Genomic DNA, 4,622 nt, shown 5'->3' with positions numbered 1-4,622 from the left:
CATCTGGTTCTAAAGATATTTTAGCATTGCTGCTTGACTTTGGATTGTTACTGCTTGACTTTGGATCAAGGCATCGTTTTTTGCCATGTATGCCTTCAACAAGTGCTCCAAACTATTTGATGATTCTTCTTAAGGTGGTTTTGGGGCTTGTTGGTTAAACCCTTGGGTTTGGTTGGGTCTATGCTGCATTTGATTGTTGTTCGGTCCATTTCCTTGGTTACTCCAAGAAAAGTTAGGATGATTCCACCGTAAAGGATTGTAGAAGTTGGATGTGGTCCTTGTCCTCTTCTGTTTTGATAATGGTTCCTTACGTAACAAACTAATTTGGGATTTGAAGGGCAATTCTTGAAAGAATGACCATCCCTACAGTATACACAAGAAACTACTTCATACTAACTTGGTGATTGAGCTGCAAAATTATTCAAACCATTAGTGGTAAACTGTTTTAACATAGAGGAAATAGAAGATATCTGAACGGAGAGTGAAGTCAGTGCATCCACTTCATGCACTCCGGCTACATGTCTTCCTGAAATTGCTCAATTCATTGGCCATTGGTAGTTATTGCTTGCAATCCTTTCAATGATATCGTAAGCCTAGTTATAAGACTTTGATAAAATTGCACCATTCGCAGAAGCGTCCACCATTAATTTTGTATGTGCATTGAGACCATTATAAAATTCTCCAATTAGATACAATGAGGAATCCCATGATGAGGACACATACGAAGTAATTCCTTTAATCTTTCCCACGCCTCTAACAAAGATTCTTCATCTAATTGTTGGAAAGTTGTTAACTCACTACGCAACTTTGCGTTCTTACTTGGTGGAAAATATTTTACCAAAAACCTTTCTGCTAATTATTGCCAAGTAGATATTGAACTTGGCAGTAATGAATTCAACCATGCTCATGCTCGATCTCACAACGAGTATAGAAACAATTTTAACTTTAGTGCATCTTAAGTCACACCAGCTATCTTGAATGAATCACTCACCTCCATGAACAAACGAAGGTGTAACTGTGGATCTTTTGTGGGCATATGACTGAACTGACCCACCGTTTGGAGTATTTGAAACATCACTGGTTTAAATTCGAATTGGGGTGCCTCGATATCTGGCATTCTAATTCTCAAATTTAACTCATTGAAGAGTGGCACAACGTATTATTTGATGGCACGATCACTATCATCAGCAGAAGGATTGGGTTGTGCACTTGATTGACTCCATTACCTTGTCCATCGTTTTGATTTCCAAGGTCCATCTCGGCTTATCCTTGAGCAGATCTCTCACGTATTCTCTGTCTAAAAGTTTGCTTGATTTCAGGTTCCACGGGTAATAAATCAATGGTTTGATCTATACTCATAAAACACCTGAAAATAAATCACAAGAAAATAAAGGAATAAATTAAATAAAAAATAAAAACCAAATTGTAAAAATAATTTTACAAAGAATGGTTAAGGCAACAATCCCCAACAACAGCGCCAAAAACTTGTAACGAGGTTTACACAAGTGTACATAGTCGTTCAACTAATAAGTATGTAACACCCCTTACCCGTATTCGACGCTGGAATAGGGCATGAGGCATTACTAGAACACATACACTTGTAAATGTATTTAAACGAGTTATAAAATTCATCTAAATTAAAACTTTCAAATTTTTTTTAACATGCTTTTATAATTCTTCACAATATATCCTTAAAATATTATACTCATAATAAATAGGGCCTACGAGACCCGATACATACCCATGCAATTCAGTGCTTCATTTCCATTTCATTCAGTTCACAATTTCTCATGCTCACAATTCAAATCATATCTCTAGAAATTTCCATTTAATTACCATGTATTTCAATTAAAACACAATAATTAATAATAATTAGATTTGAATTACAGTAATACAAACTTACTAGGCTAAATTCCAGAAATACCATGATATAGAGGCATTTTGGAAATTTTCCATTTCCCTCGACTTTCCACGCGATTTTGATCTAAATTAATAATTTCATTCAATTTATTAATTTAGACAATAAAACTATTCAATTCTTGAAATTTCGTCATTTTTTCCATTTTTACAAAATTACCCTAATAATTTTACTTTAATTCAATTTAGTCCCTGAACCTAAAACATGTAAATTAGCTATTTTTAAAATAAAATCATATTATCAGAATATTCACATATATTTTTCCTCCTCCTCCACTCCATTCCACATCCTTAATGTACTTAACACTCTTAGAAATAACATTTTCTAAAGTTTCATTATTCACCCTTAAGTATATTCAAACCTGTCTATCTGAGTCAGTATCACTAAATTATTTTTATCTGGAGCTATAGAACTCCAAATTATGCACCGTTAATTTTCCATAAAACTAGACTCATATATCTTTTTACCATAAAATTTTCAGAAGTTTTTAGTTTAGCCAGTTGGTACAGTTTATTCTTTAAAGATTCCCCTGTTTCATTGCCTGTCGTTTCTGACCAAATTGTAAAGAAAGCAAAACTTTCTTTTTTTCTCTCTTTTTCTCACATTGGTGCATGAAAAAATGGTGGGTTGCATGCTTCTTCATCTTCCTTTTCTTATATATATACTAAATAAAATAATAATAAAATAATAAAATATCATTTAAAAATCAAATTAAAATACTTAAAAACTAATATTTATTTATTTATTTAATATAAAATATCTCCAACATCATCATTATCTTCTATATTTCTCTCTCTTCTAATTGACCATTTTGCCCTTTATGATCTTTTAAAATTCCATCCTTGAGTCATCACTTAATTTGGTAAAATTACTATTTAGTCCCTTAAAATTCCTCACCTTTTTTAATTTGGTCCTAATCCATCCACTTTCCTTAGTTTCTAGATCATTCCACCCTTAAAATATTTACACCACTGGTCCTTCAACTTTTTCATATTTACACTTTATCCCCTTAACTTTTCAGTATTTACTCTTGAGCAACAAAAATTTTCTCACTTTTGCGATTTAATCCTTTCTTGAACTAATATGTCATAATATACTTCCCAATGTTGACATAACTCCAAAATTTCCCCTTTTTGTCGCTTTATTTCCTTATTTTATTATATCAAAGATAATATTGTACTGTAAAAATATTTGGGTATTACAAAGTAAGTAAACATGAGTTATCGCCTCCATAGGGACTGTATAAGCTTAACCAATTTAATTGTAAAATTATAATTAATAATTTGATGTAAAATTCAATAAAAAATGATGATTAAATTTAATTGAATGCAAAGAGTGATCCCTAATGCAATTTAATCTAGATGCAATTTAACTAAATGTATGAATGAAGGTTTTAGCAACAAAAAATATCAATATTAAATGGGCTAGGATAATTATATGAATCAATTCAATCTACTTTACCATGCTTAATAGTGTTTGGAAATATTTCCATGGGAACTCGATCTTTCATGAGTTTGGAAACCAAATTAAGTCTGTTCGGAGTCTTTTACTTAGTTAGATATGCATTTTATTGATCATATTAACTAAGAGTTTCCTGGCATTTATGTAAGGTCACAGGGACATTTACGTTTGCAACAACTTTATTACATAAACCTAAAAACTATGCAAGGCAATAGATCTAACTAAAGATATTACAAATTTCAACTTAGTTGGGTTTAACAATGTAAATTGAGCATTGCACTTTTCAATTATGTGTCTACTAGCCGTCGTCTGGTTAGGATCGTTCAACTAATATGAGAACACTCAATCACGTATGAATGAAATACATCATGATATTAATTGAAAACATGATTGACTGAGGCCTAAACATGTTAAACATGAATAAAATAGATCTTATTGAATTAACGTAATCATCCTAGCAAATAGGATTTAAAACTTCATAGTTAATGTCAAAAGCAATAAACTAAAAGCAAAAATGATTAAAACAAATAACAAGAGGAAAGAGTAAACTTTATTCAGTTCAGCAGGCTTTCGGATCTATTCTGACTGAGGTGCTCCTCCGTTCTGATGATGCTTCGTTTGCTAAGTGTTTAAGGGGTAGCCGACTAAGGAGTGCTTTTGAAAAAGCTTTTGAGGTTAAAGAATGGAGAAGGGATGGACGGCTACATAAGGGAAAAGGGAGAAAGAATCGAGATGAAACTAGTAAGAGTGAGAGAGGAATGTTGAGGGATGATGGATGAATGAGGGATGGAAAGGTACTTATAAGTGAAGGTAAGGGTTTGAGTTTACAAAAAATAGGTTTAAATTTCCTTCCTTCCCTCTCAAATGTGGTCGGCCATGCTTCATGGAGCAAGGGATAACTAATTCTTCTCCATTTGAATTTCAAATTCAAGCTAAAAATAGCTACAGAGTGGACGATTTCAACAGAGAAGTTGTTGGCCTGAATTCTGATTGTTTTCCAACAGTAAGGACCTTCAATTAATTATCCCCAAACATATTTTGGGTAGCCACCTTTATGTTCCGAACTTGGGCTCTTGGTTCCCCTTGTTGGACGGTTCTTCAGTCCAAAACTTAACAGACATGTCTATCTTTTATCACCTTCTTTTTTGGGTTAAGTAGTCAACCTCATGCCCCAAATCACTTGGTCTTGCCGTCCATAGGGATAACTTGTAGATGTCCATGTTTTATTTATTTAAATCATGTC

The 4,622-nt window shown here is 32.8% G+C and overlaps 1 non-coding gene across 1 annotated transcript; it reads left to right on the top strand.

The window, feature by feature from the left end:
- The first annotated feature begins 701 nt into the window (after positions 1-701).
- Positions 702-808, top strand: LOC121216625 (small nucleolar RNA R71). Its single transcript, XR_005912806.1, has one exon. It is a non-coding gene; the product is annotated as a small nucleolar RNA R71 (small nucleolar RNA).
- The last annotated feature ends 3,814 nt before the right edge of the window (positions 809-4,622 follow it).

Source organism: Gossypium hirsutum, chromosome D04 (assembly GCF_007990345.1).
Source record: "Gossypium hirsutum isolate 1008001.06 chromosome D04, Gossypium_hirsutum_v2.1, whole genome shotgun sequence".
In the NCBI taxonomy this organism is placed as follows: domain Eukaryota; kingdom Viridiplantae; phylum Streptophyta; class Magnoliopsida; order Malvales; family Malvaceae; genus Gossypium; species Gossypium hirsutum.
This window is presented reverse-complemented; position numbering and strand designations above follow the sequence as displayed.